At 44.6% G+C, this 25,286-nt stretch overlaps 1 long non-coding RNA gene across 13 annotated transcripts in view; it reads left to right on the top strand.

Annotated features, from left to right (window-relative positions):
- Window positions 1-25,286, top strand: part of LOC113997095 — a 313,930-nt gene that overhangs the window by 225,974 nt on the left and 62,670 nt on the right. For all 13 annotated transcript variants that reach the window (XR_005566645.1, XR_005566654.1, XR_005566655.1 and 10 more), the window contains one exon: window positions 15,972-16,055. This is a non-coding gene — a long non-coding RNA (uncharacterized LOC113997095). The remainder of the gene's footprint in view (window positions 1-15,971; window positions 16,056-25,286) is intronic.

Below are 25,286 nucleotides of genomic sequence, written 5' to 3'. Positions count from 1 at the left end.
TGCCATATGGAAGTGTTTGCAGATGCCTGTTGGGGAATGTAGAGCTGAGCCATGGCTCCACATCGAGGAGCATTGCTGCCTGCTGAGCACATTTGGAAATTCAGGGTTATAGTTGAGTAAGAGATCTATTTTCTAAATCAAAAAAAGAGCATAATTTGGGACTTGGCTCTGGTGGAAAGTCAAGGAGGGGACTGGCTTCCCAGGCGCCCTTTGTGACACTGAAAATATCTTTCTGAATGACTGAATTCAAGAGTTTAATGTCTGACATATGGGTTTTTATGGCGTTGACCCAGATCACTTGTATAAAGAAATTGGAGGGTGGGTGTTCTCGGCTGGGGCCAAGAGGTAGAGCTGGACAACAGAATGGCAAGGTGTCCCAAGGAGTTGTGTGTCAGCACTTGGTGCAGCCACAGCATTCAGAGCCTCTGGACGTGTGCTTGTCCCTCCCTCCTGTCCTTGCCTGTCTCCATGAACTGCACATGGGAAATGCCACTCTAACAGCAGGAAACCCTGTCCTTGCACTCCCTGATGTGTTGTCACTGTGTACAGGTGGTGCACAGGTACATCCAGGGAAAGTGCTGGAGGTGGCAGGCTGGGAGGGAGACTTTTTGCAAGGGCATGTGGTGACAGGACAAGGGGGAGTGGCTTCAAACTGACAGAGAGTAGGGTTAGGTTAGATATTAGGAAGAAGTTCTTTATGAGGGTGGCACAGGCTGCCCAGAGAAGCTGTGGCTGCCCCATCCCTGGAATTGTTCAAGGCCAGGTTGGGAGGGGCTCTGAGCAACCTGGGATAGTGGAAGGTGTCCATGCCCATGGCAGGGGGTTGGAATGAGGTGATCTTTAAGGTCACTTCCAACCCAAACCATTCTGTGGTTCTGTGGTAAAGAACCATTGCTGGACAGCCTCAGTAGGCTTCTGTTCTTGGTTCCTTTTGTGGACTTCAAGTTTGTGAGTTTGTGCCTCGGTGTAAAAGCTGCTGGTTTAGAGCGAGCTGGTAACCTGTGGGGTGTGAGGAAGCTGTCCTTCAGGAGTCAGCTGCCTCCAGCCCGCAGCACTTGATCAAATTGTTTGCTTAAATGAAAAATTACTCTGGAGATAATGAATGCACAGTGAATATTGTTAATGCTACTGCAAGAACGTGCCTGAGATTATTTGATCCTGAAACCAGTGTGGGGCTGGAGAAGCACCACCACTGATGTCACGCTTGCTCCTGGCTTACATAATCAGAGGTGGTTTGCAGCAGAAGAGTGAAGAATTAGACCTCTCTGGCTAAGCTGCCTGAGCAAGGCTAGGACTAGATACAGCTCTTACATGCACAGATATCAGCATTCTGTGGAAGAGCCCCTACAAGTTTTCACACTTTTAAAGTTTCCACCCTTTTGGAACACCTAAACTCATGCTGTTTGACAACATGTGCAAAATCACCCTGGACTGGGCAAAAGCAATTGGGGGGTGCTGTTTGTGTCTGGTGGAAAGTATTTAATCATTTTCCCAAAGATATCCCCCTGATATGAATGGTAACAGGATGTTTATAACAGAGATAAGGCGGGGATGAAATCCTATCCCTCTCTGGGAGCTAATAAAAGCAAAGATTTGGAATTAAGTATCACTTTCTCTGAGCTGCACACGAATGAGGAAATGGGGTCAGAAGGGCAAGCTGCAACATTGTAGGCACTTTATCTAAAACATAAACATTACTAGAGTGCATTCTGGCCAAATTAACTCTCTCAGATCTGCCATGTTAGCATTCCTGTAGTACTTAAGCCTGCCAGCTTTACTGCTCCGCTGACTGAGGGTTGAACTCCAAGTTGGGGTTGACACTTGCAAACAGGGCTCTGAGTGGGGAGGGTCTGTTGAACCCTTCTGCAATTAAATATCCTCCAAAGAAATGCCAATGTCGTTGGGAAAAAAAACAAAAGGGGGGGGGAAAAGAGATGGGGTGGAGTTAAAGAAATATGATCCGCTCTGCTCGATGCACAAACCCCTGAAAAGCAGAGTTTTCTTTGCACAAGCAGTAAAAACAGGAGTATTTGCTTTGCTACTGTTCACTGCAAAGCACTTGGATCAGAGAGGCTGGGCTTGAAATCCCAGCCCTCCTTCAAGTCCAGAGTGAGCCTTTTCATACCACACTGGGTGGTTTAGCCCTGGGTGATGTCAAAATCTTCCTAAAATCGGGATGCAGCTTTGGGGTGGGAACACTGCTGAGTCAACATCATCTCCATTTAAGAGATGTCACGCGATTGCTGCAGGAGCTGCTCACAGACCTCCAACCAGAAATGAGATCCCGTTGTGCCAGGCAGCTCCAGCTGGCTCCCACAGAACCAAAAGGACAGGAAGCACATGCTATCTCCCTGCGTGTCACAAGGGACAGGCAGAGCTGATGTTATCTCCCCCATGAAGGCAGAGGAGCAAAGGCCTGGGAAGAGGAGGAATATTATGAAAATTAGCACCTCCCAAGGATCAGAGAAGCACTTGGGAGCTAAATGACTTCCTTGCTGTGGGGAGGAAGCAGAGGAGAGCAGAATGTGCTCCACACCTTTCCGTGGAGCAGATGGCTCCCCGTGGTAGTCGTGAACCTCAGCCAGGAGGGATGGAGAGAGCTCCACTCCAGGGCTCCTTCCAGGCCTGGCTGCAGCCGGTTAAGTTTGGAGTATCTGTTCCACTTGAAATGCTGCCCTGTTTTTACTTTTTTTAAGTTTTCCTTCTGAGTCAAGATTAAAACAATATTTTCAAAATGTACTGGACAAGGAACTTTCTGCACCTCTTACAAAAATCAAACTGTGCCAAGTGCTTGGAGTGAAGGGACTGCTTAGGCTTGGGACTTTTTTTGAAGGAACAGATCCGCAGGATCCCCTAAATACCTCTGTGGTAGCCACCACTTTTCTACCTTCCATTTTGCAACACCCTGAGGTGGTCCTAAGTATTCCATCTGTCTGGGATCCCTGGGAGTGTTGTAGCGAGGAGGTTGATAGGGCTGGAATTGCCACCTCCAGCACAGTGGGGATGCAAGACTGGGGAAACCTTGTGTCCTCACAGTTCCCTTTGTGGGCACCCAAAAAGCTTGGCAGTTCCCCTCAGCCCAGCAGGGTTGTCTACAGTGGATTATCCCAGAACCTGTCCTGGCTGTCAGGGGAGGGATATCGGTTTTCAATTCCATCTGTAAAATGGCCTTGTGTCAACGGAATGAGATTTTGTGATTATAAAATAGTTTCTTGTATTACGGTTCCTTCATTTCCAGTCACCTCAGTTCTCACAGAATTATGAGCTGCAATGGCCCAGAATAAATGAATTGCCCAGAGTCCTGCAAGCAACTGGAAGAGACACAACCCAGACTCAAAGTCCCAGTCTCTGCTTTTAAGACACTTAAACTACCTTTTTTCCCAGCTCCTTTCTGAGAAACCTCTTGAGTTTGTAAACTGCCTGGTTGTTTGCTTTGGGGTTTTTTTTTTTCTATTTAACACAATCACTTGAATTCTTATCATAATTCCTTACCTGTGGCCAAGAGCAGTGTAAATACCTGGAGTAAAAGCCCAGCTCTGCTGGGAACAGCTAGTCCTTGTTAGCTGATGGTGGTTTATGTTGTAGATAGCACAGTTATCTGGGGAGGCTTTACACAGTCCTGCAAAGCCACCCCTTTGTCAGCTGAGGGCCATCAAAGTCCCGTGGGGGATTTGGCTGCTGGAGCATCCCCTGATAGTGTTCCATTGCAAGGTGCATTGGCAGGAACTGAGGCAGAGATCCCCTTGAAACCTGAACTCTGGTGCAGTGAATTAGAGGGGAGTGTTGTCTCCAGTGCCAGCTGCCAAAGGATTGTGCTGCCAGCTTACTCCTTTCTTCATTTTATTTCCCAATGGACCAGCTCCCAGCTGGATCCCATCCCTTTCAGAAAGGGAGGGGACCAGAGGCTGTGATTTGCTGGAAATCATAAATATAAGGGAAAATGGGGGTGGGTTAAAAGAGCTGGAAGAAGTTATTCAGATATTTTATAAAGCCACGTCACTGTCTGGAGATTCTGCTGAGTACCCCGTGGGGTAGGACCAGTGTAAATCTATCCTTTGCCTCGTGCTGTTCCCTCTGATACTCTGAATCCATGTCGAGTTGGTCGCTTCACACTGGCCTTTTAATTTTTGAAGTGCACAAGGAGTTCCTAAGGTTTAAAATGATGCAGCGAAGCTGCAAATCTTCCTGGGTTTGCCATGAGCTGTGTGACAAAGCTGTCAGTATTTGGGAGGAGTCAGCAGCAGTGTGTTAATCCCCAGCACTGACAGGGATCTCATTGGGTGAGATCTGTTCCCCTTCCAACACGTTCCTTTCAGTTTTCTTTTCAAACCACAATCAAAACTCTCCTGTATTTTGTTTGAGATTTAAACCAGCCAGTGGTTCAGGGATCTCACATAAAGGGCTTCTGTGCAGGAGATTGTACATCCGTTAAGCTACATAGGGCTGGTCTCCCTTCCTGATCCAAAGCCCGTGGGAGGAACCGGTGGGGTTTCCACTCCAGGGAATTGGAGTGGTGCTGGTGCTCCTGACTGTGCCGGGGCTTTGGGGTGGTCTCACTGGGGAGCTGAATGAGGCTGCTCAAATGGGGAGAGCCAGCCAGGCTGGGGAAAAAGGCTTTATCCCTTTAGCCCCAGGGCTGGGACGTGGACATGACACATGCCTATGGAAGAGGCCACCTCCTGCCTGTGGTTCCTCAGGCCATGGCATGTCTGGTGTGTTCTGGACTCAGTATCTGGTGCTCAGGGTGAACCTGGGAATGCAGTCCTGTGCTACATCAGCTGTCTTTGTTAAAGTACCTAATATTTTGCAGCCTCTCCTTTAAGAGGAGATTAAAGTAGTCCAGTGCAGCTTCCCAGTGTGCCTGGAAGCTGTGTGCATGGTGAGGTCCCCATGCCTTGGTTTCTCTGCTCCCTGCCTTCCCTCTCCCCGGGGCAGCTTAATTCCCCATTTGGACGCGTGTGGCTCTGAGGTAGCACAGCAAAGCCTTACTGGGCTGGGGTCAGAAGCACCCTCCCTTTTCCATCGCCTCAGAGGAGCTGTCAGAAAGTTGTCTTGGAACTTGGCAGTGCTTTGGGTAGGAAGCCAAGTTCCATGTCTGAAAAAATCAGTACAGCATCCTGATAAATAGGTCTGTGTGATGGTGCTTCTATATTTGGGGTTCTGTTCCTTGTTGGTTGCACAGGAAGGTTTGAAAACATGCACTGAAGAGACCAGCAAAACATAAATCTGTCTTACTTAAAATGTGCAACTGGTAAGGCAATCTCATCCCTCAGTGGCCAAGCAAGGATTTTTGAATGCATTATTCTGGCAAAAATTAATACCTTATTATAGCTTCAGTGGATAAGTTTGCACCAGCTTAGCCCAAGTGACTGAGGTAACGTGCAGGTCTGCAAAAAAATACTCGGATTTATAAAATCCAGTAAAAGCATTGTGCAAACATCATAGTTTTATTTAACTGGGGCTGTGTTGCATGACAGGTTTTCTACCCCACCATCTTTTCGCAGTAGCAGTGGGATGTGTTGGTTTGAGTAAGACTTGCAGATGTTTTTCTCTCCTCTTGAACCATATTCATGAACAAGTTAGTTTACACGGGTGGAAATTGTGTGGAAAGCTTTCATTCTAAGCAGTGTTGGAAATTATGTATTTATTAATTTAAAACCATGTAGGTACCATGGATTTCATGGAAATTTTGAAAACACAGTTGGACCTCCCATCCATAGAGGCCTTTTAACTGTATGTGCAGGAGAGTGTTGGCAGTTCTCCTCTGGATTTCCATGTTCACACATCTGTGCCTGGCACAGAAGGGATCTGTCGGGAGCACAGAAAACTGGGTCCAGCAGTAATGATAACATGGGAACTGACAAGTTGCCATTCCCTCTTCTCCTGAACTATTTCTAATTATTTTGACTAGGAGACAGTCATTAATGTATGTCTGTGCTGTACAGTATTGGATCCACCCCTTCTCTTTGCCTAAATGGATTTAAATAAAAGTTCGATGTGGGAACATTAAACCAAACCTGGCGTGTGCTCCTACTGAGTGTGCTTAAACATTTCCCTCATACTCTCCAAGGTGCTTGTCTACAGGGACTTCAGAGCAGATAAGCTTCCCAGAAGGAGGTTTTGCATCACAGGCTCCCTCTTGCACTCCTTTCCTGTGTTTTTTCCCTTTTTTCCTTTTGAAGTGGAAACTGTATTCATTTTCAAAGTAGATATGTGCAGTCAGCAAGGATGAAAATGAAGGTAACTGTCAGAAATCCTGCCAGAAGGGATTTCTCCACTTTAATTCCTGCTTACATTATTAAAGACAAGTAAATTATCTTTTCATGGAATGTTTCCTTTTTTTTTTTGGAAACACTACTGATAAATGATGTAATATTTGAGGCCCTTCTCCACAGCTGTTGGAAGCCCAAAGTTTCTGTTCCCTTCGCCACAAGAGATCCAGATGCCAAGTAAAACCTGAACCTGACTTTCATGGTGAAATGTGATGGTATCACAGAGGGAAGTAAGGAATCTACAAATATTATTCTGAAAGTAATGGATTGATTGAGCTCTCGTATTTTTTCCTGTGTGTTTTTAGGAGCCTGCCGTTGTTGTTACAGGGATTAGGGAAAAGCCAAGCAGGGTTCTGGAATGGTAGCTGAGAGGGGCTTTCTCTAGCTGTGACCCGAAATGCTATTTTCAAACCACCCTGACAGGAACAAGCTATAGCTGCTGTGTCAAAGCAGAAAGCTGCTGTTTTTATCACTGAAATTTTAAACAGTTCTCAGGAGGGGATTTCTTTCTATGCTGCTTTCAGATTGTCGCTTTGAAAACGTAGAGGACTTGTTTGATATAATTTAGGAAGATGGAGCAGCCCAGGCAGAAAAATCTGATCAACTGACAGGATAGTGTCTCTTCGTGAGAAGGGATCCCTTTTCTTCTGGTTTTTATCCTCCCGTAAGCTGCCCACTGAAACTTGAATAGTAGAGGCTACTTTTGCTCCATATCTAAAATAAATTAGGTCAGTTGTTGACATTTTAGCACAAGTAGCTTATCTTAGGGGTAAGAGCTGCTTAACCCATTGCAAGGGGGAATGAATAGTTTTCCCCCCCAGCCCAACATAAACAGTCACTGGACTTTCCAAACAGTGTCTGGGAGGTTCTCTTGACATCTGACACTGTGCAATTCACTACTCTTGTCAGGTGAGTAGGTTCGTTCCTGGGGACCAGCAGCAGTCCCCGCTGCACTGGGGATGGGTGTCTTAATGCCTCTGCCCCACTCCTGCTCCTTTCCTCCCTTCATGGACAGGAGCTCCAACCACCCAGGAATCATCTGTGCCCTGCCCAGGGATCTTACCCTCCTACTTCAAACATTAGGGCAAAGATTATGCTGTTTATCCTTGTAATCGGTTGGAGTCTCCTCGTTGGTGTTTTGTATCTAAATGGGCAGCCTTTGAGGGGAAAGTTGACTTGTTAACCAGCAGTATTTTGAGCTGAGGCAGCTGTTATGGCCACAGAGGAATTAATAGGTGTGGTGTCACCGGGTAATTCTCATATTGACAGGAGGAGAGAGTCAGCCCATCTCTGGCTGTTGTTTTTCATGCTGAAAGGATGCCCCTATGCCAACTTCAGCATCCCACCACTAGATATACAGCTTGTGTTGTCAAAGGGGCTCTGTTGGGAATTTTAGACCAGGATAAAAGTGCATAAATAGTGTGAATTTTGGATAAGGACCCAAAGTGACCTCTGCCTGGTACTCTGTTAATCTTTACTGTTGCTGCTCTTTGAATCTGTTCTGAGCAGTGCTTGTGTCAAATGTGGATGTTAAACTTGAGGGAAATACAGAAGGAATAGCTGAATTTTAAGGGTTCGGAGCTAGGTAAGTTTTGTCAGGTTAACTAACAAGTTACCCCAACTAGGAAGGAAAAAAATACTATTTTTCTCTGGTATATACACAAAAGACTTTCAGGCTCCAATCCAAATAGACTTTTCCAAAGTACTTGTTTATCTGAACACTAGTTTTCACTAAGAAAATTTCACTTGTATGGGTTCAAGGAGGAGGGGACAGATGGTTATAGTGATGGGCCTCTGAAAATATCCAAATCCCACCTGTAGCATTCAGTATCCCACTCAAAAAAAAAAAGTGGTGCCTGAGTTCAAAAACAGGTGCCTGACTTCCCAAAGCACCAGAGAATGGACTTCTGACCATTAACACCCTTGAGTTCCTGTGCTTTGGGAAGCAGAGGCCTCCAGAATGTATGGTCCTGTGATGTACTCAGGAGAAGTTAAATGCAGGAGGAGCTGAGTGTGTGTGATTCCCTGCAGTGAGGAAGCCTGACTTTAGTGGGATTTGGAGGCTTCCTGGTGTGACGGCGCTTCCCAAGAAAACCTGACGTGCTGTAGGTGGAGGTGCTGGTTGCAGGGCGTGGAGTCAAGCCACGTTCAGCAACGGGCTTTGATGAGGGCAGGATCCCTTCTGTCGCATCCCGGAGACGTTACCTAACCATCTGAATTCCTGGGAACTGCCCAGCTAAGGACTAATGGCACCAACCAGACACAGGCACACACCAAGAATGAGTTTTGCTCAGCACCTGGCCAAGGCCTCAGCTGGTGTAAATGGGCAGCAGTGACACTAAGCTAATTTATAGCAGCCCCAGATTTGGCCCAGGAATACGATTATTTTTCTGCTGAGAGAGGTGCTAGCAGTTTGCAGGAGCTTGTTATTAGGAATGGGCCAACTATTTCAGAGGAAATTATGGAGAAATAACAACCACAGAACCTAAATTAGTTGTTTTTAAGTTATAAGAGCATAAAATAATAGTATCTGACACCGCTAACCGCTATTCTTTTTTGCACTCCTTAAAACTTCAGCTGGGCTTTGCCAAACCAATTGTTTCCAAATTCTGTCAAAAATATTGTCCTTGGGCAGAAGGCTTGGATGCTAAATTTCAACTCAGAATGATTTTTATGGCGGGGTGACAGAAACCTTGAAAAGGGGATTTATAATGAATACAACCCTAACTACTGTGACCAGTGCTGCAATTCTCATTAGCTGAGCTTTTTTTTCCCCTTTTTTCTCAGAATTTGGGAGGGTGGGGCTGGCCATAGGAAGTAGTTGACTTGTGTGTACACTTCTGTCATGGCAGGAAAGGAACTCGGCAGCTCCATTTCCCCTTTCATCCCTGGACATCTGTCTGGGTTCGAAGATTCCAAAGCAGTAGGATTTTGGGATGGTTTTCCACGTCCTGGCCATGAGCGTGGGCAGCTGGTGTGACTATGGCATATGAGCTGAGAGGTCTCAGCACCAGGAGTTAACTCCTGTCCTCCTCTGCAGTGAGGTTTATTCACTGGGGGATGTTGGAAAGGCTTTGAACCTGAAAACAAGCCTCAGCAAATAAGGAGGCAGAGGGACCAGAGGACATGCAAGGTTTGTGTCCTGTTCAGCTTTACTGCTAAACTCCGGATTTTGGGCTGTGGGAGGAGCAGGGAGATTCCCTCTGTATGTCTTAAACACCAGGTGTACAGGGTTGGAAATTGGGAGTGGAGAGCTGACTGGAGGAATTTTTTTTATGTATTTGGACTTACGTTTCCCATGACCAGCGAGTGCAAGTCATGAAGGTGGTGCAGGTGCATCCTCCATTTTAAAAGGTGTTTCCTCAAGGCAAAAACCAATCAAACAAAAAAAAAAACTTTAAAACCAGTTTGTGATAGAAACAGAGAATCTTTATGGCTGCAGGTAGCCCTGGAACGGGATTGTGACCCTTCCTTGAAGTTTCAGTGTAAATATTGCCTTAAGTATCTAATTTATGAGGCTGGGACCTCAGTATGGTGGTGAAAACTTCGCAGAAACTAAAAGCCCTAAAATAAGAGATGAATTTTGTAGTCCACTGGGTCTCCCCAGGATGGTCTCCTGGGGTTGGAAAATGGCACACGTGGTGAGTCATGTTGTAGTCATCCCAGAGTAGAAAACAAACGTGAGTAAGAGGTCTTAGAGGTCTTTCATCTCCACTTTTCCAAACCACAAGTGGTGAAATGTCCACATGGCTTGCTCAGATTGCTTTTGAAAGATGAGACCTTTGTCCCTGATGGAGGCAGAATAGGATTGAAAATGGCCCTGTTAATGAAGAAACCATTAATAATAATTAACCCTGCTAGAAGCTGTTCTTGTGGTGCTTCTCTTGGTGCCTTTGGTGAGGAGGGAAGAGATTTTGCTGAACCTACAGGGTCTCTCCTGTCTGACTTTAAAGCCATTGAAATTCATTCAAGATGAGGAGAGAGGCTTCCTCCAAAACGAATATCCCAGTTGGCAGCTCCATTGTGCTTGTGCTGCTGCTTTGCAGCAGGTGGCTTGAAGTGTTTTATCTGGCTCCTGGCACAATGATTTTTAGGAGCCATCTTTTTTCCTGAATTGTTTTGTTTGGGTTTTTTTTAAATAAAATGGCTTTCTTGATTAATTAAATATATATATATGAGGATCTTAATTAGTTGTTACCCAGATGGGGAGGAGGTAGACTGTGTTTGAAGACTGAGTGTCATCACCCAGCCCTTGATAGCTGGGTATTTCTAATGGGTTTAGGTAAGAGGAGACTGGGGCTGGGCCACCTTTTGGCAGCCCACTGTAGGTTGTGCATACTCTGCTGCCATCTGGCTTGCGAGGAATCCTTCCTCCCTACCTTGGCAGTCCAATGAGGAAGTGTTCCTTGCCTCTGTTCTGTGAGTGCCTGGGATATCACTTCATGCAAGTATTACCCCTCTGCCACAGTGAAGCAACTCCCACAACCCAGTACAACGCTGATGTGCTCACTTCAGGGATTGTGATTTTTTTAAGAAAAATTTTTTTACAATTTTTTTTCAGCTGGGAATAGTCATTTAATACATACTTTTCAGCAATTTTCTGTCCTCACGGTCTGATCAGCCATTTGGGGGTTTATACATCTCCCTGACTCTTGATAAGGACAGCTGAGGAGAAAACACCTGCCAGCACAAACGTGTCGGGTCCACACACTGCGTCTGGACACTTCTTTTGGATCTCCTTTTCCATCTGCCCCATGTTTGTGTAATCCAAAGCAAGGGCTGCACCAAGCCAACGCAGGGCAAGGGGAAGGGAATAAACAGTCATGTTTGTTTTCCATCCTCTTGCTGTCAGATACAAAGAACAACTTCAAAGCAGTACATAACTAAGTCAGGTGATACACCAACAATAATTAAAACACCCCTGCAGAAGTCATGCCACTGGAACAACTGCTTCAGAAAGCAATAACAGTTTTTTTGCCAAAGGCATGTGAAACTGCTGTACTCAAAAAAACCAGAATTTGCTCTTGCTTTAATCCATCCCTCTCCAGGACAATTGAGCTTAATTCTGAGACTGTGCTGGTTGCAGTGGGGTTAAATGAAAGCGCAGACTGACCATGGCAGAGTGGCCAGGAGCCATCTCTGAGCAGAGGGGATTGGGTGAGGGAGAAGGATGTTGGAGGTGATCTCTGGGCAGAGCTCAGCCTCTGTAACTCCCTCGCAGTCTGGTTTTGTCAATCCTGTGTTGCTCACCTCCTGCATCCAGGGTTCTGCCCCATGGGAATCAAACCAGGATCCTGCACTACTGGGTTTATTTACAAGGGCCTGGGGTAACTGAACAGGGAGGAACGGATTCAAACTGAAAGAGAGCATGTTTAGATTGGATATTAGGAAGAAACTCTTCCCTGTGAGGGTGGTGAGGCCCTGGCACAGGTTACCCAGAGAAGCTGTGGCTGCCCCATCCCTGGAAGTGTCCAAGGCTGGGCTGGATGGAGCTCTGAGCAACCTGGGATAGTGGAAGGTGTCCCTGCCCCATGGCAGGAGGTTTGGAACTGGATGATCTCTAAGGTCCAAACTGTTCTGTGATTCTATGAAATGCAGGAAGAACTTGGGGCCAGCAGAAGGGGGAGATGACCCCTGCCCAGAGGAGAGTGGTGAGGTGCCCTGATGGCACTGCTGAGTGTCTGTGTTATAAACTGGTGACGTTCAGGTGGAAATTGTAGATAGTTGCCCACCATTGAAGCACTATACTGGTGATGACTTGCTCAGAGGCAAAGGCATCCCTGTCTGTGCCCAGACTGCTCACTTCAGCATCATACCGACTTGCTTGTGTCTTTATTACAAACAACACCCAGAATCCACTAAAGCCAACAAAAAGACCCTACTCAGCTCTGGTTTATATTTTTGTACATTTCTCATCACTGGAAGAAATGGTCCTTTTTTAACTATTGAGGGGGTTTTTAATGTTAAATAACACCTACACTGCTGCCTGTGGCCCGTGTAGCTTCCTTTTGTCCTCTCTGATGCTTCAAGTGTCAGTGCTCTCCTCAGTGCTTTCTTCTGTTTTTTTCTTTTATAGCCAGGATTGGAAAGAATAAATGTTGCTGAACAATTATGAAGTTGACTTTGGAAGACTTTGCTTTAAAAGTCAATTTACACTCCTTTATTTAGAGAGTAGTAATTCTAAAGTGGAAGTGAGTTGTTGAAGAGATCTACCTGTAGGAAAATGGAAAAGCAGTTGCTGCTTTATATTTATTAAAGTAGCTTAAAGCGTAGATGGTTAAAAACCAAAAACCAAACCAAAAATCCCAAAACCCCTGAATGCAAGTCACTTTGAAGAGAAGTTATTCAGAGCTTGAGCAATAAGCCCTAACAATGAAGTTAAGTTACAGGCAAAATCCATGTTTTATCAATCAACTGCTACTTTCAAGTTTGACAGCCTTTGTAAGCAGGAAAATGTCGATTACAGAAGATATTTGAACCTGTGGAAATAACCCATGGAAACACAAAATGTCTGTTCACACATCAAAATGATCCAGACTCGAAGGAAGTTAAAAACCAGAATGCACTAAGGAATTATCTGACGGAAAAATGGAAACTTTGTTATGAATTTTCAAGAAATATTGGCTAATTAATTTCTTTGGTGAGTTTATGAGGTTATTTAGGATAGGAGAAAATGAGGTAACTTCCCTATTTTTCCTGATGTGTAACAGCTATGGAAACACTTTGAAATGAGTGTCCCATCATTATGAATTCATTTGGTTATCCTTTTAATAACAATGATTGTGCTCAGGCATTTTTTGTGGATGTTACATCCCATCTCCTTCAGGTGCTGCTTGGTCACTTCACTGAGCACTTGTCAGCTGGGTCTTGTTAAATTCCCATTAAGGAAGGAAGAGCTAAATACCCAGTAAAAAAACTGAGCAGGGGGAAAAAATCTGAAAAACACGTAGGCTCAGACCTGGAAAATTAGTTTTTGCAGAGCAGAAAATGTTCTGTTGAAGCAAACAAAACACTGAAATTTACTGTTTTACATCCACAGCTTCAAAAATTGTCAGGAACCAGGTTCTGCAAAGCAAAATCAAATCTACTGATTCAATGCTCCCTTTCTGCAGCAAGATATGAACCTTGGTAACGTGTTTTCTTAAATGTAACCAACAGAGCTGGAAAAAAGAGACACAAACTTCCAGGCTTAGGAGCTCCTTGAGTCTGAAATGGGCGATTTAATATTTTGAGTTTTGGAAAATGTGTTAAACCCACCTCAGCATTTCCTAGGGCCAAGAAAGACCGTCCACATGGAGGTCTCATAACTAGTAGCAAGTTTGGTTGGGTTTGAGTTCAAATGTTGTGTCATGTTGCTTTTAATTTACGAGTTCAACTGAACGAATTAGGATGATTTTATATCTGCAGAAATGCCCATGCAGGGTTTTGATGCTGTTTTACTGGTCTGATGAAAATAAGCAATTTCCCATTAAAACTCCAGGTGTATGAATGCTAAATTAGTGCCCAGAATTATATAGTCAAATGAACATGTCTCCAGCAGTGAGAAATTCAGCTTGTTGCTTATTAACATATCTGGGAAAATTTTCTCTTTTTTTTCCATGGAAAATTTAATTAAACACTAAACATTTTTAGTCTACCCTGGAATTTTTTCAGTGTGGAGCTGAAATGGGAAAGTTTTCAGCTAAAATCTTCTTTGTGTTATAGAATTTTTAAATACTTTTTCTGTGAAAGATTTCATTTAGTTAAGCAATATATTTTCTGTCTAAAATCAGGAATATTCTATAACCTAATTAGGATAATTTAGTTTATGGAGGTAATTAGCTAGATGGGCTGAGGACCCTCATGTTGTGTGGGGGCCAAGCATCACTGTTCACCCAGATCTGGCATTCCTGCCTCTTTTTTTTGTTTTTGCCTCAAATTTCCCTCATGCCAAGGGAGCAGTATTACAAAACCTTTGGAAACCCCCAACAGCTCAATGCTGCATGAGTAACTGAGCATTAAACAATTAAAATACCATGTTGTTAACACCAAATACCATTTCTCAATGAAATTAAGACATTCCTGAAATGAAATCCTGACTGCCCAATATATTATTTCTTTCCTGCCGAGCTGGGTGTTGCCTGGGCTGTGCTCAGTGCCCTGCCAGCAGCTGGAGCTGAGGTCCAGAGTGGGTTTGTGTGGGTATTATAAGGGTTGTGACACAGAGACCGTTAGTGCTGTGCCCACCCATTCCCTGGGCTGGAGACAGTGACGTTCCGAAGGCTCCATATTGAACATACCCGCAGCAGGTGCTTCCCAGAGAGGCTCTTGGAGCTCTTAAGGGAGAGGATCAGCAGCCCAGCCCAGTGCTCTGCATCAGCCTGCCTGGGAGGGGGGTCACAGGGCCACCCTCAGCCTCTGGATGACTCAAGAGGTGACTGGGAAATCATCCAGGGAACCTTGGGTTAGTTGATGCCAGCGAAGCACTGCCACACTGGGAGCTATTATGTTGTCTCTTAAAGGAAAATATCGCTTGGGCTTCTCACCCTCAGTGAGGAAGATGGATCACCCAGTAGGATGAGGAAGACATGGTGCCAATTTGCTCTTCCAGTGGTGCAGCTCCACTAAGCACCATGTCCCTTGGTCTATCCCCAGATGTTCCAGTGGGGAGGGAACACCCAGGGCAAAGCACTTGCTGGGCTGCTCAGTCGTGTGAGCAAAGAGCTTTCCTGGGGAGCTCAGCAGATGCCCTGATTAGTGGGGTTTACAGAACTAACCCCATCAGGTTATGAATTATCCCTGGTCCTTCCTCCTGTCCAAGTGGCATTAATTAGCCCTCACTATCACTGAGCGGGGTGCACTGGAGGCTGTAGCTGCCCAGGGAACAGCCCTTTTATGATCCCAGAGCACCAGCTTGGATAGCTGTCCGAAAGTGAGTTCCAAGCAAGCAGCCTGACATCACTGGATACGATTGCAGACACCTGTTTAGTAAATAGTAAAATTACATCAGATCTTTTCAGCACCGGGTTGTTAAAAGAGAGCTTGGGCACAGATGTAACCTCCAGAATGAATAGGAGAATTCATTAGGCACCAGGGTCTTTAAACTCATCAGGCTGAAACGCTGATTTACCTCACGCCATAGCTGTTAGCAAGTGATTTAGTGACAAGGGATTGACAAGGTACATTTCCCTGGAGGGCACAATAAATAATTTTTTCATTCTGAACTGTTTTTGCAGAAATGTTTATGTATTTGAGTATTCAAAGTTAATTAATTTCCAGTAGTTTGACAGAAGGCGCTTTTTTAATAACCGACAAAAATCTTGTGTGAGTTCATCTCTTTTTACAGTATTATTTGGTGGACTTTCCTGCATGATCTAATGTCACAGTGGAAAACCAAATAAAGATGAATTGGTAAGCAGGAATGAGTTCACTAGTCTGCTCAGCTGGTGTTATATATGAAGACAATGCTTTCACATTTTGGAAATAATACTCTTCCTTGGATTAGAAAGCCACAATGCTCATATTGAACAAATCTGTGCCATAGCTGAGTAGACCATCAGTATGATCTTAGCTGACTTTCTGACCTGCTGTTTCTATTGAGAGTGGATAAAAGAAGCCTTGAACTAATCTGGTTGTCTCACATTATCGTTCCATTAATGTTTAAAGTTGTCCATTGCCATCTCTTAGTGTTGTTTGGGTTTTTTCTGCTTGTTTTGGCAGCTGCTTGTTCAAGTATGAGTGAGAATGAGAAGCAACCATTGAACAAGAGGCACATTCCTCCAGACATCTTCCAAATGGCACAAGGTAGGAGGATTTCAGTGCTGCTTTCTGGGTAGTCCAAGCAAAGAGGCCAGCTCATAGAAAAAATAAAATAAATTCAAGGTTTTAGTGATCAGAACTTAGATTTGCATCAGGCTATACATCATCATACGTGAACATACCTGTGTGGGGTTTTTTCATTACTACTGAACTGATTTAAATGAAATATTTTGCTTTAAGGTGTTTTTCCATGGTTTTTAGAGTTAACAAAACGGAAATTTTCATGGAGAAAGTTTTTGAGCTTTCCTCACTCCAAAATTTCTCCCAGTGGAGCATTTCCAGCAAGCTCTAGCTATTAATGTAGATTATAGCAAATGGTAGATTGAAGGGTATTTTAAACGGTCACATCAAGTTTTTCAATGCTTAATTAAACAGCCCTTTACTGTGTGCCCATTAAATTCAAATAATACCACTCCAACCACCGATCTAAGGCTTTTAAATGACAAAGGACTTGGCTTGCAGCTTGATTTGTGGTTATTAGCAATTTTCCTTACCATTTTCCCTTTCAGAGCTGGTTTAGACTTTAGAATCCAAGCGTTTTGGGTTTGCCTTTTCAATTCCATTTTTCTACTTGCCCGTGCTCTGCACTAATATGTTAAGTCCTTTACTGAAAAGGACACGAATTTCTCCTGCATTTCTGTTACTTACAGCACTGATTGGAATTCATTATCCTTTCTTCCAGGGTGTAAGTAAGCTATGTTGATCTTTGCTAGGATGTTGGCACAGGAGCTCTTCCCATTCCCAGCAAAGGATTTCAGCAGTTAATTTCTCTGAATTATAATGGCAAGGAACTGGAAAATGGTAGGGGCTCAGGAATGGGTCTCTTGCACAAAGCTAGTTTTTTAACTGTGGCAACAGCCTTTCTGAAAATAGTTGCCTTAAAACAACATGTGGATTCCATATTAGAGCAAGTCTCCCAGGGCAGGTCTAACACAGTGCATCCGTTTTGAATGACTTGAACAAAATGCAAGGAAACTGATTTTATTTAACCAATGTGGACTCTGGAGCATCTCATTCTCTCTGGGACTGTTTGTTGAATTGAATCGATAATTTTCCTGTGTTACGTGAATGCCCGATTTCTTTATACAGTTTTGTATGCAAGCTCAGTCTGGGGGGTGGTGACTTGTGGTTTCTTCATGGGCAAAGAATTTGTATGTTAATTGTTTTGTGCATGTGCAATAAGTTGCCCACATCCTGAGGTGATCGTTCTACCTGGTCTCTGTTTGGGATCTCCACATTTCCCACCTTCACAGTTCCTATCAGGTTCGTGTTGCTGCTATTTCAGCTCGCTCTGCCCAGGTGCCAGAGTGGAGGTGTAGGACTTGTGCTGGAGGACATGTATTTTAGAGGAGCTTTAGTTCTCCTGCAATAGCTGTGTAGCAGGAATTTCCCTCTGTGAAATTCATAATCAACGACTCATTGCCACGGAAAGTTGCACTTCCAAGGGCCAGCCCCTGGATGTACTGAGATACCGAAATCACTTTGCGGTGACTAAGCTCCTTTGAAAACAGGATTTAGACTTTTTAAGCTGTGTAAGTGTTTCTGCAAATCACATGTTGGTTCATGAAGTAACGGGTGCTGGTGCTTTCCTTGGCAGTCACGCTGATGGTCGTGTTCAGAAAGCTTCAGCCGGTTGTTTTCCAGTCCTCGCTGATATTTCGGGTCAACAGTCATGTCTGTCAAGCCTATCCTGTAGCACTTGCAAGCCTGAAATACTTTGTACAATGTTAATGAGGATGGGAGAGGACTTATTCCTGTCCTGGGAACAAGCTTACCATAACAGTTTTCCTGTGTCTGTGTAAGATTTGTTCTGCCGACAGGGCGGAAAGAAAAAGGCCTCTGCAAAAGTAGTAATTTGATTTTGCTGCTTTCTCTGCACACATTCAAGTGAAAGCTCACAGTGATAGAAGAAAGCAAGAGAAGTGCCAAGGTAATTTAGTGATGGCGAGGGAGGCATTCCTCCTTCCATGAGGCATTCCTCCTTCCATGAGGCATTCCTCCTTCCATGAGGGGATTACTCCCCCTGTGAGGCCTGTCCAAATCCCTGCTGAAATACAGCCTATCATGTTTTAATACCCAAAGGTTTCCAGCACCGTGTTATATCTGTAGGCTGTTTTTTTTTCCCCACCCACAAGAAGGGGGAAAGAAAACACAGGCTCCAGCTCTTACACAGTTTGATTTTTACTTTTTTTGTCCCAAGAGTTTGGAGGTTTTGATAGGATAAACTTCCCACTTGGTTGACACCCCCTTATCTGAAGGCCAAGGACTTGAGTGGTGGGAGAGGGAGCTGGGATATGAATGCAAAGCCTGGTACTGCCCAGAGTGGATGCTTCTGCTGAGCTGCCTTCTGTGGATCGTTTAATGGCTTGTTTCCCAAGTGGATTTAAGCTGAATGCGATAAAGGCACTATCAGTATCCACCCATGCAGGTATCGATAAGTACCTGTCCCGTGATAACTGGAAGATTTGTTTTCCAAGTTAGACAAGCCTCAGAGTGAAGATTCTTAAAAGCCTCCAAGAGGTTTAGCAACATGTAAGCTGGTTTTTAGCAAGATTTGTCGTCCTCTAAAGATAAGCGAAGATGACAAATTGAGTGAGTGCAAATATTCTTTACAGTTCTGGACAGCTGTTCCAGTCGGGCACTCTCTGCCTTGGTTCTTGCCCAGAGAGATGTTTCTGGTTTATTAATGTCTATAGAATTCATACCAAAACCCCATGCGCATGGTACTGTGAAGCTGCTTCCTAGTCCTGTGGTGGCCAGCCTAGAATCGGTAACTAATAAAGAATAACCAAAGTGAGCAGTTCACTAACGTTCTACAAGGTGTAATAGGTAACAATGGTGGCTGTTCCTCAAAATGGCGCCCATTCCACAAAATGGCGGCCATTCCCCTGCTCTGGGCCCTGTGGTTCCCCCAGGCTCAAAATGGTGTCCATTTCACAAAATGGTGACCATTCCCCTGCTCTGGGCCCTGTGGTTTCCCCAGGCTCAAAATGGTGTCCATTTCACAAAATGGCGGCCGTTCCCAGCTCTGTGCCCTGTGGTTTCTCCAGACACAAAATGGCACCCATTCCACAAAATGGCGGCCATTCCCCTACTCTGGGCCCTGTGGTTTCCCCAGACTAGAAATGGCGCCCCTTTCATAAAATGGCGGCCATTCCCCTGCTCTGGGCCCTGTGGTTTCCCCAGACTCAAAATGGCGCCCCTTTCATAAAATGGCGGCCATTCCCCTGCTCTGGGCCCTGTGGTTTTCCCCGAGACAAAATGGTGCCCATTCCACAAAATGGCGGCTGTTCCCCTGCTCTGGGCCCTGTGGTTTCCCCAGACACAAACTAGTGTAATATCTGTCAAACTTATAAAATAGGATTTTTAGGGTTTTTTTCTTACTTTTTCTAATGTGGATTACAAAAAAAAAATAAGAGCTATATGTAAATTTTACCTGACATTTTGAATATGAATTCTCTTAACCAAGCTGAGAAAAATCAAGTCTGTTTAAAGCAAGTTGTTTCCTTTTTAATTGCTTGTTCTTTAAACGTGCAGTTACACAAAATTTATGTTTTGAGAAATAATTGATGGCAAAGGCCGGAACTAACCTGTTTAAAAAAAATAAAATTTACTAGTTCTGTTAAATATAGAATTCATATTCAGGAAATTGGGTTCAGATCTATTTTTGCTTTAAAGATGCAAATTTTATTTCTTATTCAGAAGAAAGTTTGAAGAAAGGCCAGATAGGCCTGTGGGTCATACATGCCAAAGGCAGCTGGTTTTGAGGACTATGTATGCCTTTGAATGAGAAAAGAAAGAAAAAAAAAAAGTCTAAAGAAACACCAAGCATAGATTATTTAAAATTTCTGGGGCAACATGGGAATGGAGCACCATAAATACCTGGAGCCATCCATGCTGTCTGCATCCAGGAGGATTGGGCCCATATCCTTGACTCCTAGGGCTTTGCGTCTGCTCTGCATCTTCAGCGGTCGGTCTGTGACAAAACCTGGTTTAATATAGCAGGGCTCGATTGTGCTTGTTTTTATAAAGCCAAAGTTCTGCCATAAACAGGTTTCGATTGTTGCTGGTTACGGCCACAGCCGAGCATTTGCTCAGCAGTTGGCTCATTTCATCCAGCGCTGCTGAGGTTCAGCGCTCGCCTGGGTTATACCAGGTCAGCTTTTCATTTCTTCCTTTTTCTTTCTTTCTCTCTTTTCCCTCTCTCCATTTTTTTTAATCAAAAAAGGTTTTTATTGGTGCTCTGGAAAAATAAACACAACACACCGCTGTGAGTTCTGTAAGTGAACCAATAAAAAATGAAATTCACTGATGGATTCTTTAATAGCAGAGAGTGAGCCCTGGTTCCAAATGGATTTTATATTGTGCCATTGTGTAAACAACATGCAATGTGATAGCCCCGTGCTGAGGGCACTGCCCCGAGGACAGGGAGCCCTTCCAGGCCTCTTGTTCCCTGTGCCAGGGGGTTCAGGTGTGTTTTGGGGTTAAATATACAGAGGAATGGGAGCTGCTGAGCCCAGGTGCCCTAAGCCTGCCTGAAGGCTTAGCATTCATGGTCAGTCCCATTTGGTGTTGCCTTTAGTGGTTTGCTGTCCAGTCGCCCTGCTTGTGTCTGCTTGAGGTATTGCTTTCAGAGCCTCAGCAGTTTCTATAAAAGCAGTTTTGAACACTTTCATTTAACGAAACAGTCCCAGAGAAAACATTCAGAGCAAGGTTTTCAGCTCCACTTAGGAACATCTAGGCAGGCAAAGGTGCCAGCTTGGACTCTTGAAAGCATGGTAACGTTTTATATTCTCCATCATTTCTCTGAGGCCATTCCCGGAGCCTGGTGAGGATGAGGGCTGGGCTCAGTCTGACTTCAAGGGGACAATCCTTGGGACCAATGCAGAGCGACACCATCACTTTGTACTGGGCCTTGTCTTTGGCCAGAAGGTGCCCACAGGGAGCTGGTGTGCCCACAGCACTCCTGCTTTCCCTGTGTTGGAAAAGGCAGTTCTACCAGGCACCAGGGCATGGAGCACAACAGTAAGTTCCTGAACATGTGTTGTCTGGCTCCAAAACAGAGAGATTTTTGTAGCCTTTAAAAACCAGTGTAAGATCTTGCTCCACAAAGTGCAGTGGCAGCTGCAGAAAGCGCTGGCTGGCTGTTGGCAGGGCTGGTTTATAGGAAAATAACTGGGATAAATGCAGCTGTAAGTCCGTCTGTCAGTCCTGTGGTCCGAGGCTTGGCAGCAGCGCCTTGAAGAGTGCAGTGTTGGGACTTGTGTCTGTTCCCTCTCTTGGTTTTATTTCCCCTACGTGTTTTGTGCTGAAAGGTGCTGGCAGGGAGCTGGGGAATGCCTGGAGTGATGCTGCTCGTCCTCTCCGGGGCACCTGGGGACCAGGTGTGAAGTGGAGAGCGATGGGCAGAGGGCAACGTGCTGAATGTGGCTGTCAGATGGAGGAAAAGGACTGTGAGAGAGGAGAGATGCTCATCTGCCAGGGAGCACCCTCTGCCAGGCAGGGGGGGAATGGTGGGACTCTCTTGATTCTGCAGCATTGATCTGCCCAAAGTTTGGGCTGTTATCTGCACCATGTTTTGCTCAGGCTTGGGCCAGAAAAAAAAAAAATCCATAGAACAGCTGTGGGGCTGTGAAAATTATTTTCATCTGTCTGGCTTTTAAAAATGAATTTGCATCAATCTTTCCGTGGTTCCCTCCCACCCACACCCTCTCCTCTTGTCTAAGCTATTCTTTCTGAGAGGCAAAGGAGGAGGGCTGGTCTAGGGGAACATCCCCATCTTGCTCTTTTTGAGTCACGTGCAGCACCGTGGGGCTGCTGAGTGTCTTTCTAAAAGGATAGTCCCTGTGGCTTTGCATTATTTGACAGCATTTATTTGTCTTTTTTTTTTTTTTTAACAGCATATTTTTCTTTGTACCTTTAAACCAGAGCTTTTCCACCAGGCTCCTGTTAAAGCTGATTGTGTGTGCATGTGTGTTTACATGTGTGTTGCACATAAATAATCACAGCCTGGAGAAGTACTGCTGGCTTCAGGCAAATTCATGTTTTTGCTCGTGGCATTACTGAAATTCATCTCCTGTGGACTATAATTCCTAAGGAGGGAAAAGAAAAATAGTATCAGGTGTTCTTTTCTTTTTTCCTTGTTAAAAGACTATTTAATCTTTGTTGTAGGGTGAGAAGGTAAAGCACCAGACCTCAAAGTAGGCTGCAATAGGATCTTGGCAAACTTCCCACATTATAAACTCTGTCCATAGGCAACACTTGTTTTGTGCCAAGTTTGCTTAGCTAAAAATGACTGGGCCTGAGTTTCAAAAGTGGATATTTGGCAACAACTAGCACTGTATTATTTTTGTCCTAGCAAGGAAAAAAATCCGATTGTGAATGACAAGGAAAAAAAGTGTTGGGGCAGTTCCTTCTGGGTAAACTGGTGCGGCTTCATTTCAGTGATAGCGACCTCCCTTATAAAGTGGTTTTATATCCCAAGATGAAACACGTGAGGGGTGGCAGCCTGGTATTGCTGTCATAAGGCAGTAACAGTAGCACACTCGTATTCTTTATGCCGTGCTCATCACCCTGCTCTCTAGGATCAGTTGAAGTCTGTGGAACTGTGCCAATTTTCCTTGGCTTATCTGTCTTCCTATCTTGTTTCTCAATTAGAGGAAGTAAATGATCCTTTTGTTTTCATCTCTCCTTTCTCTGGGAAATGTTAAAGAAGGGTTCAGGTTGCAGCGGAGCCGCATCCCTGGGGAACCAGGTGGCTGACGGGGGACCTGGCGGCAGTTCAGGGACTCGGAGCTGGTGGCTGGCTGGGTGTACACTGGGGTTCTTGGGGGGTTCCTAAATTGGGATTTCTTGCCTACCCAGTTCACTGCAGGGCTCCAGCTTTGCAGGTTTGCCCTAAGCCAGAGCACTGGAAGTGGAGGAATCAGGTTCAACTTCCTTGCTCTCCCCGCAATAACACCTGTCTATGATATTTGGCAAGCTCCAGGAATTATGATCTAATTAATTACATGTTATCTCTAGTCTGCCTTCGCAAGTATTTTTAATTATTTATTGAAATAAATAAGAGGAATAAGTAGTAGGTGCTGGCCCTTACCACACATCACCCTGGGGTTATGCCATCTTCCAAAGCATTTGGAATAAGCCACTGTCAGAGAACCTTCCAACAGGCTTCCCCTTAGTGATAGGTGAGTTGGGAGGGTAATTGAGGAGCAGAATAAATTAACTCCAAGTTTCCATGGTGAGATTGCTCCCAGTACCAGCACTTTGCAGTCTGAAAGGAACTGATGTGCCCTGTCACTGTGCACACTCACACTGCTTAACAAGGCGCTTGCAGTTGTGGTTTCTCCTTATTCCTAGTAATAAATGATGTTCCCAGTATGCCAGCATATTTTGGTGAATGCCAGGAGCTTTCCCACTGCCTTGAGTGGGAGTTTACTCTCTATGTACTGAAAAGGATATGAAGGCCAAGACTTTCCATGCCTGGAGATGTGGGGTACTTTAATTTTAAGGCACCAAAAATCCAGCTCTTTAAAGAGGCACGACCTGGGGGAGGGAAGGCAGTTGTTCAAGTCTTGTTAAAACCTCATCCTGCTGTAGGGTCTCAAGTCTGGCATTCAAAATCATTAGCACTCTTTAAATTTGGCCTAAAAATCCCTATGAAAAGTTACAGCACGTGCTGAGTAACTACTTTTCACAGTGTAATAACTTGGCCCTTTCAAAGGGTAGGTTTTAGAAGCACATATTACCGACTAAAGGCTTGCCAAATTTCTTTTTTCCTTTCCAAACTCCAAGTAATGATTCATGGAGACTCATCGATTTTGTTTCTAATAAGGTGCTGCTCTCCCGTTCCTGAGGCTGAGGGGAAACAGAACAACATTTTGAAGAAATATGTTTTGTCTAGGAGTCGAGGCATCCAAAGCAACACAGAAAAAAGCATTCTGAGATTAAAAAAACCCACATGGTGTTACGTTAAAAATTGAATTTTAATGTGAATTTAGCATTTGCGGAAGTTTAAGGCTGATTGCACCGAGGTCTAATGTGCTCTACAAGAAAGTAAGTGAGCTAGTTATTTGCTAACACACGTGTACCTTGTGTGTGTGCACATCTCACTCATGGGACACCGATGGTGGGCTGGATGAGAGTCTGTGAATCCCCACCCAGTGAGTACATTTGTGTTTAGTCATTAGTAAAAACTTATTAATTAATAAAATCACTGTGGCTTCTGACGGACCCGAGGACATGCCCACCCTGAATGAGGATGGCAGCACTGGCCCATGGGGCCAGTTCCCAGCAGCAACCCACCTTCTGGGATGTTTCTCAGAGGAATCAAGTGTTGGAACATTACATCTGTATGGCTCACATCTATCAGCTCACCCAGGCTGGGCTTTGTGCTCAAAAAGAGAGTCCAGGCACATGGGGGGCCCAAAACTCAGGGTGAGGAAAAGTTCAAGAATTCCTTTAGCTCCTGTGTGAACCAACCATGGCTGCAGGAAAGAGAGACTCGTCTGTCTCTCTCCCAGTGCTTTCTCTGATCACTCTGAAGGCGATTCCTTGAGACAACAGTTCAGCTCATCATTTCCTCCTCGTTCCTTGCAAGGTTCTGGTGCCAAAACCTGACCCAAACCCATGCAGCTCACTCCTCTGCTCTCCGCAGTCTGCAAAAGGCCAGGTTTACCTCTCTAGCCATCTTTTGTTAATTCTGTGACCAGCCAGGCAGTTTACTTCAGGGTATGATCAGATTCCAAGCCACAGTGTGAAAATGTCAAAGGTCCCTGGAAAATATGTAATTACATTTCGGATTTGGAGGAAACAATTAATGAAATGGAATTTCTTGGCCCTTCACTCTGTCGGATGATATGTAGTAGCTTGCCTGTGAGCAGAAGTCTGAGTACACTTATGGCACAGAAGAGTTTTTATCATTTTAAAACTTAATTATATAGGCTGTAATTAAGCCATATACAAAATGTCTGGTTCTTTGAAGTATATTAATTTTGGGGAAGTTCTCAAGCACCCAGTAGCTGCAGAACAATCATGGAAGAAGACAAGGCTTGAATAATGATGACAGTTGCAAGCCACAAATAATAGGAACAACCTTTCCAAAACAAAGGGTTTCACATTTTCCAAAAGTATGAGCATTATTATTTGTGTGTATTTGCAATTTGTACATGCCTTGGAGGGACTAACCTCAACTATAGTGCTCGAAATAATTGTGGG

This window comes from Pipra filicauda, unplaced genomic scaffold, assembly GCF_003945595.2.
Source record: "Pipra filicauda isolate LSUMZ 115617 unplaced genomic scaffold, ASM394559v2 scaffold77_size3566232_pilon, whole genome shotgun sequence".
NCBI classification, from domain to species: Eukaryota; Metazoa; Chordata; class Aves; order Passeriformes; family Pipridae; genus Pipra; species Pipra filicauda.
The sequence above is the reverse complement of the archived record's forward strand: the minus strand, read 5'-3'. Positions and strand labels throughout refer to the sequence as shown.